The sequence below is a fragment of the Canis lupus genome, chromosome 9, assembly GCF_048164855.1.
Source record: "Canis lupus baileyi chromosome 9, mCanLup2.hap1, whole genome shotgun sequence".
Taxonomy (NCBI): Eukaryota; Metazoa; Chordata; class Mammalia; order Carnivora; family Canidae; genus Canis; species Canis lupus.
The window spans coordinates 46,542,155-46,558,833 of record NC_132846.1 but is presented as its reverse complement, the minus strand read 5'-3'; the positions used below and the strand labels follow the sequence as shown (position 1 = coordinate 46,558,833).

Below are 16,679 nucleotides of genomic sequence, written 5' to 3'. Positions count from 1 at the left end.
CAGGCTTAAGGAATTGAAATAGGGGGCAGCCTGGGTGGCTCAGCGGCTTAGCGACACCTTCAGCCCAGGGTGTGGTCCTGGAGGCCAGGGATCGAGTCCCACATCAGGCTCCCTTCATGGAGCCTGCTTCTGCCTCTGCCTGTGTCTCTGCCTCTCTCTCTTTCTCTCTCTCTCTCTCTCTCTCTCTTTCTCTGTGTGTGTTTCTCATGAATAAATAAATAAAATCTTTTTTAAAAAAAAAAAAAAAAGGAATTGAAATAGGATGACCAACCATGCTGATTTGCCTGGGACTAAGAGGTTTCCCCAAAGGGTATTAAAACCTAAGAGTCCTGAGAAGCCATGGTAAGATAAGTTGCTCACTGTACATAGAAATCAAGAGTTTTGTGTTGAACACTTCCAGTGGACATCTATATGGAGATATAAGGGAGGCTGCTGAAAATACAAATCTGAAGCAAGGCTGAGCTGGAGGTAGAGGATGGAGTAGCACTGAGGTACATGGACAGCACTGAAAGTCCCGGAACCAGAAGACATCATCTCGAGAGAAGACAAGAGGAAAAGGAGGCCAACATGACAGAGCTGGCATTTCTCTTTTTCATGGATAACATGTTGACAGTCCAATTCTCCACCTACATGGCCACTGCCTTCCAGACTTCACACTCCATGTTTTTTACTCTTTCCAGATCTCCCCAGAAAATCAGAAACACAAGGTAAAATGCACATTCCAGAGGCTCTGGGCAACCCATTTCTGCTAAAATCCTCAGCTCTGATGACCCCCATCCTACCCTTCTAAGCTCCTCTCCTGAGTCACAGAGAAGCCCAAGTATACAGAACAGGTTTACTGTTCATCCTCTTCCTTCCCTTTCCCGAAGCTTCTCAAGTAAAGAAATCCATTATTGCTACTGACAAACGTTTGGCCTCTTTTTCCTACTCCCAATCTCACTTCTCCTTTTTTCTAATTATCCTCAACAAGCATGACCTTCAACTTTTCCAATCCCAAACTCTCATAATTAAAAAAAAAAAAAAAAAAATTCTCACAATTGAAGAAAAGGAATACAGTAGCAAGGAAGTAGACAATAGAAACTCTCCAAGGGCAAGTTTCAGTTGAGAGGGACCCACAGTTAATGCATTAGTCTCTTTGAAAAGACTCTGAACATCCTTGGCTGCAGCTTAACTTGGGTACACTAGCATTCAAAAAGGGAACAATTACCAGGGTGACTCAACAGATGGCCCATTTAAACTATGGGATTAACACAATGTGTCTGGTGACCTAGTTCAAGAACTAAATAGATTTCTCCCGATTGAGTAATTTGTGATTGAAAATATCACATGTTTGCAGCTGACCTTGTCTAACTCTATCTGGACAATCTGGGCACAGAGAATAAGAGGATAAATAACACATCAGAAATAATCAAAAGAGGTCCAATGGCTTGGAATGGCCATAGCAGAATTACCTGGCTTCCCTGTGGGACAGCCCCTTCCCTGCAAGGGCAAGCAAGCATCCTGCATAGGGAGAATAAGACTCAAGGTGTAACAGGGGAGAAAGAAAGAAAGAAAGAAAAAAAAAAAAAAAAAGTGACCTCTCAGAAGTAAGGCTCTGCCTAAAAGATGGTAAGATAATTGAAAAGGTAGGATTCAGAGAGAAGTCAATCGATAAAAATAAATTATACCTAGCAAATCCCAATCTACTGATAAATGGACCCTCCTCATCGTGAGGCCCTCTATAAAAGCCAAAGGAGCCACTGTGACTGCCCAAATCTTTCTCCAGAGCTGAAAACATACTAAATCACTATGAACTATTAACAGGTACAATAAAAGTAAAGCAATTTTTTAAGAAGATTTTATTTAATTATTTGAGGGAGAGTGTGTAGGGAGGAGCAGAGGGAAAGGGATAAGCAGGCTCCCTGCTGAGCAGGGAGCCCAATGTGGGGCTCAATCCCAGGACCCTGAGTTCATGACCTGATAACCTGATGACCTGAGCTGAATGAAGGCAGACACTTAACCTACTGAGCCACCCAGGTACCCCAAGGTGAAGAATTTTTAATCATGTATTAAGAAAAAGAACAGAAAAGGCAGACCTGAGTTTAAAAACAAGAACAATGATAATAAGCCTCTGAGGAATAAGGCTTAATAATTGCTTCTGGTCAAACAGTTTAAGATTTCACTGTCTAATCATGTCTTTTCATTTCACTTTTACACTGAATACCATATTTATTTTATTTTTAATTCAGAATATTAGAAATGTTTGCATCCTAGTGTAAATTATATTTAAAATAGTGATTCTCCTGTTGACTATATGTTGATAACTGCATTTTTAGGGCACTTAAAAAATCACAATAAAACATACATCCTTATGTACTGATTTTAACTGATACATAAATACCTTCTATAACCAGCACATTCCTCTCTGTAAGGATAAAAGAAAAATCCATTGGTAATAAAAGATAAATTCTTTATCTTTCAAAGTAATTTAAATTTTGTAAATGACAGAAACACATTGAATTAAATGCTGATAACAGACTTTTCATTACACAATTGGGTTTACAGACTTCTGACATGATGCTTAAGCACAGTAAAGCTATTCAGACACATTTAATGGATACTAAGTAGCATATATTTGCCTGAAAGAAGAAATATATAATTCAATTTGTATATATTTAATGTATTTCATTGCTTCACCTTCACTCTGGTGAAATCACTAAACAATGCTTAGTGTATCTGTTCCATTAGCATTAAGACACTATTCATAGCTTTATAATTTAATGATCTGAAAATACATTAATCTTTAGTTGGTACCTCCTTTAAGAAATGTGTTCTGTGGCATCATAATGGCTCTACAAGGATCAGTAGAGCTTTTTAATAAGGGAAGCAATTTGACAGACAAAGGAAAAGAAACAGACATTGTTTGGATAAAGAAACAGATGAAAATCCTAGGTAGGAATCTTGAAAAAGCATAGCTCATGAACATCTGCTAGTCAAGGAAAGACAGTCTGCTCTGCCAACAGTAACAAACCAGAGAGCCATCCTACTGTCCAGTAGCTCAGAGGTAAAGGAACCCTGCCTGCAAACATTCCAGCAAAATAAATAATCCTGGAAAATTAACACATTCCAAAATCATTTTCATAATTTAAAAATCTATCTAATAGTAAAATACAGGATACAAATAAACCAAAAAAAAAAAAAAAAAGGTTTTCAAGGAGCTCATGTATTCAAAAACATTGTTTCTGAGTCATATAAAATTCTACAGTTGTTGAAGCTAAAAAGCAAGTTACTACAATTAAGTGCTGAACAACTCTTAGGCTAGCTCTTCATAAAACCGCAGAGGACACAAAACAGTAAGCAGCACAGTAATTCTAACACCTGTGCCTCCAACTGGATGTGGAAATTGCCTGGGGATGGACATGACTGAGAAGAGGTATGACCGCACGTGGAGGAATAAAGGAGAACCACCCCTATCTCAAGTGACCGCACATGAAGAGGAGAGAACAGTACAGTCTCCCCCCCCGCCCCAGGAGGCCTCTCTGGCCCCCAGACCAGGTGAGATGTTCACCTCTGCCAAGGGATTCCAAGGAGCCATTCATTCTTTTGAAGCACTTCCCGTGCTCCTCTTTGGGAGCAGAGACCAGGTCTCATCAACCTACATAGGCCCAGACACCAGCATAGTCAGCCACACTGTACCTGCTCAATAAACATTTGATGGAAGAATAAACGAATGAGAAGAAAAACCAGTAAAAGAAAAGAAGCTATTTTCACAGAGATAGAAGAATAAAGAAGGAAGATGAGGGGGACAGAGATAGAAGAATAAAGAAGGAGGATGAGGAGGAGGAAGAGAAATAGAGTCACTTCTGGGGAAATGAGGCAGAAAACAAAGAAAAGAACGAGGGTAATGTAGCACAAATGCACAAAGGAAAGAACAGGAACATGAAGATTGAGAACTCCATTCCTGGAAATAAGGAGATCAAGAATTATAGGGCTCAGCCACTGTGTAAAAAATTTAGGTATAAACTGAGAGGGAAACACTGAAAACTTTTTTCCTGAGATCACAAATAAAGCAAGGATTCCATTCTTACCACTAGTTAGCCTTATGCTGAAAGTTTTAGCTAGTTCAGTAAGGCCAGGATAAGCAAATCTTTTCAAAAGATATAAATCTTTAAAAAGATTTAAAGATGGGAAAGGATGAAGTAAAACTGTCACGATTCACAGACATCTATCATGATCATGTATGTCAATAAGCCTATAAAGTATACACGCACTCAATATTAGAACCAGCAAGAGAACGTAGGAGTTTTGCTAGTCAATATACAAGCAGCAAGTGAAAAATTGGAAATAAAATTTTAAAACATCATTTATAGAAACATAATACTTAATGGAATATGTGAGAAGCCTCTATATTAAAAACTACAAAATGTTGCTCAGAGAAATTAAATGGAGAGGTCTGTGGATGAAAGACTTAGTATTACCAAAATGTCTATTCTCCACAAATTGAAAATTAGGCTCTATGAAATCCCAGTCAAAACCTAGCAAGCTCTGGGATGCCTGGGTGGCTCAGTGGTTGAGTGTCTGCCTTTGGCTCAGGGCATTATTCCAGGATCGAGTCCCACATCAGGCTCCCTGCGAGGAGCCTGCTTCTCCTTCTGCCTCTGTCTCTCTGTCTCTCTTTCTCTGTCTCTCATGAATTAAACACACACACACACACACACATACACAAACCAACAAGCTCTAGGGGCACCTGGCTGGCTTAATGGGTAGAGCATACAACTCTTGATCTTGGGGCTGTGAGTTTGAGCACCATTTTGAGTGTAGAGATTACCTTAAAAAAAAAGGAAAGGAAAAAAATCTAGAAAGCTTTATGGGGGAAAAAAAAGCCAAGCTGACTCTAAAGTTACTTCAAAATGCAAAGAATCTATAATAGTCAAAACAACTATAAAAATAAGAAACAAATTTGGAAGATTTCATTATTTAATTTCAAAACTTATTATAAAGTTACCAAGACAATGTGTAACTGGCATAAGAACAGACAACAGACCCGTGAAACAGAAGAGTGCCCAAGAATAGACTCACCCATATATGCGCAATTGATTTTCAACAAAAGACCAGCTCAGTTAATAGAAATGTCTTTTAATAAATGGTACTAGATATACATATGGGGGGGTTCACCTCAACAATCACCTTATTTCACATACCAAAAAGATTAAGGTTAGATTATCAAGCTAAATGCAAAAGATAAAACCCTAAAGCATCTTTAAGTAAATATAGGAAAAATATATTCCCAATATTGGAGAAGCAAGGATTTCTCAAATAACACACAGTAAAGCAATGATCATGAAAAATGATAAATTAAATTTCAAACAGAGCCTTCTTCTAAAGAGGCACCATAAGTGTGTGTGTGTGTTTGTATGTAACTTTATTACTTAAATATACATAATAGGTATTTTAATATATATTTAAAATCTTACAAATGGAGTTAAAAGATAATTCAAAAATAATTTAGAAAAACTGTCAAGACATGAAAAAAAGATACTCTGAAAAAAATATATAAACGTCCAAGAAGCACATGAAAAGATCCCCAAAACTATTAGACTTCAGGAAAAAACTAAAATCACAATGAGATACTGTTTCACACTTAGTCCACCAGAAATGGCTAAAATGAGAAACAAAACTAAACAGAACCTGACAATACCAAATGCTGATTAAGAATGTGGAGCAACTAGAACGTCATAAACTGCTGGTGTAAAATGGCCCAACCACTTTGGAAAAACAAGTTGGTAGTTTCTTATACAGCAAAACATACATCTACTCCATGAACTAACAATTCTACCCACAGGTATTTACCCAAAAGAAAGGAAAATATATGCCCAGAAAATGACTTCATAATTACAGCAGCCTTATTCATAACTGCCAACAGACAAAACCTAAATCTTAACACTTAAGGTCTATGCATCTTATTGCATATATATTATGTCTCAAAAAACAAAACAAAACAAATCTTGGAAGACGACAGGCATAAAGGAGTGATGATGTAAACATCCCCTCCCCCACGCTTGTCTTCCCAGCACTGGAAACCAGAGAGGGTGAGAGGCCTGAGACACGTAGGAAGATCCATCATGGAGTTCATAGGCAGAGCTGGGATGTGCAGGGAGAGGATCAATATCTGGAAGGCAAGAGAACCATGGGATGGGCAGGATGAAGGAGCTGCCTTTGTCTCCTCCACGTCTCCTACCCCAGCAGTCAGTCCCCAGGTATGCAGAGCTCTTCTGTGCCATTCGATGGGAGAGGTATGGAGAGGAGGACCTCTAGGTACCATGCGCAGCAGCCATACTACCCGCCCAAGATAATGAGACAGTATCTGGCAAAGGGCTGAAATCTCTCTTGTTGGAATGAAGCATGCATTGTGTCAACATGGATTATCTTTCAGAGGAAGAAGTATGCAAGGATCCATCTGTTTCCTGCCCTTCAAGTGACTTGTTTGCTACTTTTAACAAATAACTATGCAGTTAGGCCTGTATTTACTTATCCTTAAAACGGAGATATCACAGAGTAATAAACGTGAGAATCCTCAGGTTAGACAAACATTCTCAATATGGAACATGCTCACTAGGTTGATTTATTCACCAATAGATGGAACTTAACATTTAACAAATGGCCCAATAAAAGAGCTAATTCACCTCATATGGGGTAGTGAATTATATATATGTACCAGAGGTGGAGACAAGAAATTGCTTCCTTGTAGCATAAACAAGTCTGTTGCTGCGGAAGTTACAACTTACACTTGGTTTTCTCTGTGTTTGAGCGCTCTTGATCTCACCCTAATTCCAATTTAAAATGCTCCAATAAAAAAATAAATAAATAAATAAATAAATAAAATAATAAAATAAAATAAAATGCCCCAATAATTAAGTTTAAATATCATCTCTCATTTGAAAGAGACCTTTTTTTTTTTTAAAGATTTTATTTATTCATGAGAGATACACAGAGAGAGGCACAGAAACATAGGCAGAGGGAGAAGCAGGCTCCCTGCGAGGAGCTTGATTTGGAACTTGATCCCCGGACCCCATGATCATGACCTGAGCCTATGGCAGACGCTCAACCACTGAGGCACCCAGGTGCCCTCCAAAGAGAAGAGACTTCTATACTAACAAGAGTTTAAAATGTTTTCATCAGGATGAATCAATGGTTTCCACTGCTATTTTATTCTTCTTTTTCTTATTTAGCCAAGACATCACTTCCAAGATAACTGAAAACTTTGTTAGCCAGCTATAATACTGTGCTTTAAAAAACCCAAAACGCCTAAAAACAAATTCTATGAATCAACTTTATCACAGCCTTTCATACATTGTAATTTCAATATACAGACGGTCCCCAACTTATGATGCTTCAACTTAACGACTTTTTTACTTTACAATAGTGCAAAAGCAAGAAGAGAAAGCATACTTGGAATTTTTATCTTTTCCTGGGCTAGTGATATGTTAAGATCTTCTCTCACGTTCCTGGGCAGCAGCAGCCAGCTGCAGCTCCCAGTCAGTCGTGCGGTCATAAAGGTAAACAGCCAGTACACTGACAACCATTCTGTACCCATATGATCATTCTTTTTTTCACTCTCAGTACAGTGTTCAGCAAATTACACAAGATATTAAACACTTTATTGTAAGATAGGCTTTATGTTGGATGATTTTGCCCAACTTTAGGCTAATGTAAATGTTCTAAGCACGTTTAAGGTAGGCTAGCTAGGTTGAGTTCTGATGTTCAGTAGGTTAGGTATATTAAATGCATTTTTGACTTAGACTATTTTCAACTTAGGATAGGTTTACTGGAATGGAACCCCTCCTAAGCTGAGGAAGATCTGTATACTGGAAAGGAAAGAACATACAGTGACATGCTCAGAAATGTCCTTCTAATCAGGCAGTCTTAGAATACACGCAATCATCAATCAGCCCATCTCCTCCCTTCAGTGAAACAAGCCTCGGATAAGCCAGCGATCAGCGTCTGGAAATAATTCCACGAGGCTTGTCGATGTAAACTATCGGCCAGCTACTGTGAATGTCAAATCCCCCACAAGACAGTATTTTTAGAGCTCCCAGAAAGTCAGCACAGGTTCACTATGAAACCCAAGGAAGCATTTCTGATGAGGTGGTTGCTGCCAATGCAGAAGCACTTTTAGTACTGCTTGCAAGTGTCACATGGCGTTGTCCCACTGAAGAAGGCACCTGTTCAAACAGTATCTGCACAAGCAGCGTCTCTTCACCTACTGGGGCTTAGGACTTAAAACAGACAAGAACGGTTCTGGTTTGTGGTTCCTCTGGGAGAGAGAGCAAGCATCTTTTGCCCCCTCTTTATTTTCCTTACAAGTTATACTTTTAGTAGACCAGGTTACCCATCTCTAAGTCAGCATAGTCTTTCGCATAGATATGTACCACTGAAAAGCCTGAGGGCAAAGAGTTAAGCCCAAACAAAAAGCAATATGCTATACAAAAGCTCCACAAAGGCAACATGTCCAACTGCCAGAGAAGCAGTCCAGTCCCCCTGCTGAACAAGGAGATTGAGACTCTGAAATAATTTTTCACATGGCCAGGAACTTCATGGTCATTGCCAACAGACAATTACTGCCGTATATGAAGGGCAGTGACTCCTGTGTTTGTAAATATTGTGAAATGTCAGAAACTCATGTTAATGCAATGTACACTACAACATTTGTTCAATATGCAAATCATTTTCTTCTGCAAAAGGTCCAGGCCGATAAAAAATGGTGTAATCAAGAACTAGCTATTCCCTGGAAAGAGGACTGTCAAAAGTAGCCATTCTTGGACAGAAGGTCACGAACTGAACAGAATATTTATGGTCACCAACTCTAGCACAGAATAACAGTTATAACTATTTATTATACTTTACAGTTTACTAGGAGAGCATTTTTGTATTCATTATCTCCTTTGGAAAAATGGGCCAAATCTATGCAGGACTACAGGGAACATCCAGCATCAAACAGACCACATGGCCTTAGGAAAGTCACAGAAAAACAATGTTCTCCTCTGCCTCCAGAGGAAAACAACTAACAAAACTGAAATAATTGCATCTTCTCTTGTGCTGAAAAACAGCTGAGAAAAAGTAACTAAGAAACCATTTTACAGATCATGGTGTTCTCCCAGATTTGAAACACTTCATAACTGTAGTCAGTGGACATTCAATAGTCAGTCTACATTCAATAATCATGACCAAAAAAAAAAAAAGTCTGCAAAACAAAGACAGTAACTACTTAAGAAATCAGACTTTCTTTCCTTCTTTCGCCTTCATCTGTTTTTCAAGCATTTAAAACCTAGAAGAATGGGCCGACTTTGCCTTTTGCATCCAGAAATAGCAAAAAACACATACAAACTCCTCCAAGAAGTGCCATGACCTTACCTCTATTTTGTAACATTAGGAAGAAAGTAAACTTAACATTGAGGTTTAAAGATGTGGTGATAAGGACAGAGATCTGAGGCAGCAAACTAGAAAAGGCAGAAGAGAAACACTCTAGCTTCCAGATCCCATTCCTCCAGACCTGACAGATTAACTGCCTTCTGGCCAAGGGATTATCCCTAATACAGCAATTCTGAGATGTGGCTTCCCCTCTACCTCTAAGGGATTCCAAGAATCTCAAAGGATGTGACAAAATTTCAGAACAAAATTGTAATTCATCCAATTTACAGAGGACAATGAAATATAAGAATGGTTGGAAATCACTTCTCTGGGAGTTAGACAACAATGCACCCTCTTACCTTGAAACCTGAATAACTTCTCACATTTTTCGTTCCCGGCAGGAGGGGAGGGGGGAGATCTCAGTGTATAACAGTAGGGAAGAAGATCCAATTTTTTTTTAAAAAGTGGTCCACTTATTTTCTAGCCTCCTCAGAGAATTAATGAAGGAGGAACTCACCTAGTAGCAATTTAGAATGGCTATTTTAAGGACTGGTTTTTGTTTTTTTTTTTTTTCCCCTGCTGTTAAGTGAGCAAGCTAATCAAACATTCTATTAACTGAGCATCTACTATGGAGAAAGAAAAGAAAAAAAACCACTGACAAGTTAACTATTGCTCAAAAGCTGTCTTCAGACCTTGGTCAGCAAATAACGACTACTCAGTGCAAGTGAAGTCAAGAGAAAAAAACAGTTGACAGAATAATGGCAGAGTTAGCAATTTCTCTTTGGTGTTTTACTCTTTAGACTACAAATTCCTCACCCAAACTCTTTACCCTAATTTTTTTCCCCAGATCAGGTCCATCACTTTATTCCTTACTGAACTCTAGTTTATTCTCATTCTCCACTTAGAAAAAGTCAACCCGGGGTGCCAAGGGACTCAATCAGTTAAGCGTCCAACTCTTGGTTTCAGCTGAGGTCATGATCTCATGGTTGTGGGATCAAGCCCCAACATCAGGCTTTGTGCTCAGTGCAGAGTCTGCTTCAGATTCTCTCTCCCTCTCATTTGCTCTCTATTAAATAAATAAAATCTTAAAAAAAATAAATAAGTCAAACCTATCTACCTATACATCTCCCCCAACCCCATATCCATTTCCATGTCTCCATCTCATCTGAATAGGAGAAACAAATGGAAACAGAGAAGAAAAAAGGTAGTCCACTCTAAGGAACAAGGGGACTGGGAGACCCACTAAAAATGACTTCTCCAAATCCTTTCCAAAAAGGGATTACATTGGAATCATACCTAAAAACAAAAAACCCATCAAGCTGTCTTGGTGTGGAGTAGTAAACTTAATAAAATTAGGAACCCACTGACAGTCTTATAACTTGTTAAGAGTACAAGTAGCAAAGAAACAAATGGAGAGGGTTCTTTACTTATGGCATTAGGACCAGGGCTGAGAAGAGTTGCCTGAAATCAATCTAATTCGTGCTATCCAACTGATACACAATCCCAACGTTGTGGATAAAAAGACAATGGTTTAGGGCAGCCCGGGTGGCTCAGCAGTTTAGCGCCACCTTTAGTCCAGGTGTGATCCTGGAGACCCGGGATCGAGTCCCAGGTCAGGCTCCCTGCATGGAGCCTGTTTCTCCCTCTGCCTGTGTCTCTGCCTCTCTCTCTCTCTCTGTCTCTCATGAATAAATAAATAAAATCTTAAAGAAAAAAAAAAAGACAATGGTTCACAACTACTGAACATCATCGTGTAATATCTAAATGTTCCACAGGTAGAACAGGTAGAAAAGATAGGATTATTATTTATTAATAACTTTTAAAAACTTAAAATTTGCTTTCTTCAACCATTAAAATACAAAGATCTCAATTTTGTGCTTAAAACTAAAAACAAAACAAACAAAAAAACTAAAAACACATTGTGACACCAATGAACCTAAGTTGAAGTGTTTTTCAATAATACAATCTTATCAAGTAATGTAAAAGCTGACCTTTTTTGCCTAATATAATTCCCTGGCCTCTCAATGGAAGGCACTGCAATGGCAAACGTGAAATCAGTAAGCTGCAGCTGTGTAACAAAGAATGTTCTTGCTAATGTTCACAGCTTCAGCATTAACACTCTTTTAAAAATCCTCATCCACTTCCAGAGGAGGAGCCTCCCAAAGAATTCCAGGCTAAAATTTAAAGAGACTGCGCCAAAACTGAATGATACCACAAAATGCAGACTTCCTTTAAAGCGACTTTTACTCTCTTTCCTTGGAGGAGAGGACAAAGGCCAGAGCTCTTCTCATTTGTTCTGTTTACACCACAATGGCTTCAGGACCAGAAACTGTGGGGGTCATTACTGGCCAACCGGCTGGAGTGCATCCCTGCTCATGGAGAATGCCTCACTTAAGGCCACTTAAAAGCATCCCATTGGAAGCTGAGAGGGCTGTGGCATACCAAGTTATTTTGGGCCTCAGAGAAGGAGGCCAGCAAACAAATGCTCAGAAACTGTCACACCACCACAAAGGACAAATACTTTCAGATCCAGGGAGATGTCTGTTGTTTGAGTTTTTGTGGTGTGATGTCTGGAAAACCAGACAATAACCCAAGTTATCGTAAACTAAAGCACGGAGTGGGATAAGGAGAGGTCTGAGTCAATGCAGAACAGAGCTCCACAGCTTTGCCCTGTTGTGCTGCTAAGTCGTGTGAAGGTGCTACAGGACAGGGAGGGGAGCAGGGAGAAGAGGGACATCAGAGAGGACGTGCCAGGGGCCAGATACGCTGGATTCAAAAACAGCCAGCCCACGAGAGACTCTGCCTTTCAGTGATCCCTGAAGAATCAGCACACACAGCCTTCGGCCGCTTGACTTTTCTCTCCTATCAACAAAACGTCTTTCTTTTAAAAGTATACTACTCTTCTACTCTTTCTATATAGCAGCTTATTTCACAATACTCCTTCACTTAAACAAGAAATACGCCCTACCCATGAAAATCTCTCCCTAAAAATGGATGTTAACAAAAGAAACCAGTACGGGCCACAGTCCAGCTTCACCCTGTGAGGAAGTGGTCACTACCCGTGGAAATAAACACTGGCAGTAGTTTAGATGATATTAGGCTGAACACGTACCAGATAGAGGTGCTGAAGGGTTTCTGGGTGTCACAACTTCCCATCAGTCCTTTATTAATAAGTGGTGTGAGAGATTTATCGGTTTTAGTGATAGGATCTGTGTCCTGTGAGAACACACGATTCACCAATGTTAGTAACATCTACTTATAGATAGTACAATTATACACAGTTCTCACTTTCATCTTTATGTTTGTCTGTCTTTACATTTCCATAAGCATGTATTAAAGTTATTTTTTAAATATGCTCAGTGTTAAATGAGACTGTCTTGATGCTTTGAATAAATACAACTGAATGGATGGTATTCAAAATGATCATCAAAATACAATTGAAGGATCAAGTTATGCCAGCAACTAATGCTTGGCCTTGGACTAAATCTTTACAACCAATAAACTCTAAACATTTGCAGAGTATAGCAATCGACTAGTACCTCAATGAAGGTGGGTAGAGGGGGTACATTATCAAATTTTAGGGATGGGGTAAAATAGCCAGACAGAAAGAGACAGCTGGTCTACCTTCACACACAGTTTAGCAGAGCTCTCCAGATTACAGAAGGCGCACCTAACCCTACAGACCAGACTAATTTTATTTAATTAATTTGAGAACTTTAAAAAAAGAGAGAGATGGGAAATTTTCATCGAGGATTAGCATTCACTCAGAAAACTGAGACTTCATTTGCACAAAGTCAGAAGGTATTTGCTCCTGAGGGGATAGGACAGAATCAAACATTAAACTCCTGTAGGTACTTTAACGCTCATTAAGAACTTTGGAATTCATGACTGAGGTTTAACAATTCACTGCACCCATTAAACAGAGGTATGGACAACCATGGAAGAAATAATTTATAGAAACTAATCTGGAAACCATAAAGCGATGTTAAATTCTAACTAGAGATATACCTTTCATGCCCCTCTGTTTAGGTATTGGCTAATGACCCAATTATTTACACAATATGCAAACTAAGGGTTGTAAGGTTGGGTGATTTGTATTTGGTACTGAGGCATGGTCTCTTGGCTCCTAATTGCAGAAAGAGATTAAGTGAAAGGTTAATTGGGTACTAAACAAGTCCTCGTGACAAACAAGGATCACAGCTCTTCATGAACGGGCATCCTTCATAAACATAACTTAAATTGTGAATATGAAGGTCTTTGTGACATATTAGGGAAAAAAGCTTAACTAACCACATAATTCAGAATTTTGTCAAGGGTATTCATGAGTTATTTCACAGTTTCTTAGAAACTTACTCTAAAATCTATTAGCTTAATTCAGCATAAGTGCTAATAATAATTTTCTAATTTGAACACCTGATTTTCAACAACCAAAATGAATGTGGCAATGTCTAACAAAGAGCTATGCCCTAGATAAACAAAAACAACCTCACATGCTTGTGCACATATACCCACAGACACAAAACAGTAGTTATGCCTGCAGAATACAAAATTACACGGTGAGCAATGGCTTTCTTCTATTTCCTGTCAAAAGATGCATTCCTATGAGATGCCCACTCACATATATTCCAAAATGAAAATAAAGATTTATCTATGTATCAAAAGGTCAAGTGACATTACAAGTTGAAAATCTGGTCTTTTTGCTATGGATTAGATAAATCTGCTTGTCTTTCTCTTTAGAGCAGACATTAGTAGGATAGTAAACACTGGGCAAAACCCCTAATGCACCATCAGAGAATACCCAAAAGAAAAAAAAAATTAAAAGCCTTTCTTTTTTTTTTAAGATTTTATTTATTCATTTCAGAGAGAGCATGAGCTGGTGCAGGGCGGTCGGGGGGAATGGGGTGCAGAGGGAGAAGCAGACTCACCGCTAAGCAGGGTGCTCAATCTCAGGACCTGGAGATCATGACCTGAGGTGAAGGCAGATACTCCACTGACTGAACCACCTAGGCACCCCAAAAGGCTTACTTTCTATATAAATTCTTCATTTTATCTTTAACCTAAATGACTTGTAAATGTTGCTACTTTAGAATGAATATGATTTTTTTTTAAGTTTTTGCTACAAAACAAGTTGAAACAAAGTACACTTATTTAGTGAAGATAAAAAATTTTCATCAGCTTCATTGCCAGGTACCTAACTGGTCTCAACAAGGCTGTTGACCCTTCATTCTGAGAAAGAGAAGAAAGGGATAACAAAATTCTATCCTAAATATGAGAGACATTGATGAGTGGCAAGTTAAGAGGAAGCAAAATAAATACAATATCAACTTCTAGAATTTCCCCATAACCCCAATTGTGGTATGGCGGTTAAGCTAAGGGTACAGACAGCAAGACAGCCCCTGGACTCCTCTTCCTGAAAGAGAGACAGGCAACAGTTCACAACCTTCTTCACAAAGGTAAGGATACAGAGCTTGGAGGAATCTTCTAAAACCAACCCACAAAATCAAAATTGTTTTTACCAATGTCAAATATTCAATTGCTTTCCATTCTAACTAAAGACATCTGCTTCCACAAATGTATATGTATCATCTAGAATACTTTCCAACTCAAAGAAGAAATCTCCCTCTCTTATTCCCTCAATCAGAATAAAGAATAGAAAACACTTAGTAGCATTCCAGATAATTTGTGCCAATTTAGATGATTCATGTATCGCTTTCCCAGACTAAATGGTCTATGGCCAGTGCTTTCAAGTCAACAAGGGTGCGGAGAGCAAGACCTAATTACAGGTCTGAGTCACTGTCTACCAGTTCTCTCAGACCCATGGACCATCCCCCACAAAGGCACCATTTCATTATGAGGTATAAAATCCAGCCAAGTCTACAAACCCTTTATATAAAAAAATAAATAAGAAGGTATCATTACACATACACATACACACACAAAACAAAAACATCAATTCACAGGACTGATTTCTCAAAGAATAATTTCAATAGGCTTATTCCATCAAAAAGCAACTATAACACTAAATTTTGAATAAAAAATGCACATAAAACATGCTATGGGATTACAATTTAAATGTCTTGCATTTCTTGTATTTATATTTGGCCTGATGTACAACATGGCGTGCTATCTTAAATTCTGATCATCTTCCAATGAGAGAGTAGCTCTTTTCAAGAGGGCCTCAATGATTGGGTGTTTCCACTGATGGCTATCTTTTCACACTGGCAACATTTTAATTTAAGATCCTGGATCCACATTGGAGAAAAAAAAGCTAAAGATACTTACATTTAAATAAAATTAAAAGGAGGACCCATTTTTTAACAAAAAAATGTATATGCACACAGTCCAAAAATCTCCAATTTTATATCAACAGAAGATATTACTGTTTCCTTTCCTGTAACGTGTATACTATATGAATGAAGGAAAAAATATTTTTTGAGCTTACTCCCCCCCCCCCACCACATCAAACATTTAAATAAAAATAACATCCTGGGGAAAAAAAGAAAGAAATTCTCTTCCGATTGTCATAAATCTTTCTCTGACACTCTTATCAGTAATTATGTCCCCAAGTTGAAAGGATTAATGATCGCTGAATGGAAATGACTATTCAGTTCTGTGGAGGCCACATCCCAAACAAGAACAAAGGGTAATAGGAATCCTCCAAGAGCAACAGAACAGTTATTTGATTGTAGAAGTTAAATGACCTAAGATCCATTTCAGGTAAGAATGATACAAAATGATCTCCAAGACTCAAGTTGGACATAAAAGGAAGTAATGACATGGTGCCAGGGACTGAGGTACTGTGTTTCAAAGTACCATGTTTCCCAACCTGTTCACAGGAGGGGATGGGATGCCTCTGCTGGAACTACTGCCACAAATATGAATGGACAATTTAGAAGGCACAAAAATAAATTTTGAAGTTGTAATGGCAGGAAAATGCATATTTACCCAAGTCTGCCAAAAGCATGCATTCTGAGCAGAGGGTGAATCAAGCTATTTAAATAAAAAAGCAGCCCCCACACCCTGAAAAGCCCCATGACGACACAATTGATCCCATAAAAGACCAGACACCGGTTTAAAGAATAAGATTAAAAGCTGTCCACAAGCTGATTAAACTCAACAATTTAAAGTCTAACACATTTACTATAGAATCACTGGGATATCTAGTGTCTCAAAGAAATTCATAGCCTCTTTTCATGATCCTGAATTTATCCTCAACTCCTTTGTGATTTTAAAGATTTTAAATCAAATACATGAACACCAATAAAAAATAAATTAAAAATAAATAAATAAAT

At 38.4% G+C, this 16,679-nt stretch overlaps 1 protein-coding gene across 23 annotated transcripts in view; it reads right to left on the bottom strand.

Moving 5' to 3' along the window:
- SIPA1L1 (signal induced proliferation associated 1 like 1) overlaps positions 1-16,679 on the bottom strand; it is a 377,379-nt gene that overhangs the window by 182,206 nt on the left and 178,494 nt on the right. For 3 of the 23 annotated variants that reach the window (XM_072839153.1, XM_072839159.1, XM_072839161.1), the window contains one exon: positions 12,500-12,603. The exons of the other annotated variants lie outside the window; for them this stretch is intronic. The gene's annotated coding sequence lies outside the window, so the exon portion shown is untranslated. The remainder of the gene's footprint in view (positions 1-12,499; positions 12,604-16,679) is intronic. 23 annotated transcript variants of the gene reach the window in all.